We start from the raw sequence: 295 nt of genomic DNA, 5'->3' as shown, positions 1-295 counted from the left end.
GCCGGGGACCCTAATCAACCACTGATGTCGCTTATGCCTGGAGCCGACCCTGTTTACATAGTGCCAGTCATGTGGGAGGGGAGAGACGAGAGGGGGAGAGTGAGAAAGAGAGGGAAATATCATTGTGTAATCTGTTCTCCAGTCAGTCCTTCCCGAGGATACAGCCAGTGTTTCGTGTTTGTTTCTCAGATTTATCTTGCTTGTGGTTAACTCTCTCTTCTGTCTTTCTTTGCCTCCCCCCTTTCCTCCCCGTTGGCTCTGCACAGTTTTACACCCTTGGCGCTGTGCTTTTGAT

Source organism: Salvelinus namaycush, chromosome 32 (genome assembly GCF_016432855.1).
Source record: "Salvelinus namaycush isolate Seneca chromosome 32, SaNama_1.0, whole genome shotgun sequence".
NCBI classification, from domain to species: Eukaryota; Metazoa; Chordata; class Actinopteri; order Salmoniformes; family Salmonidae; genus Salvelinus; species Salvelinus namaycush.
This window is presented reverse-complemented; position numbering follows the sequence as displayed.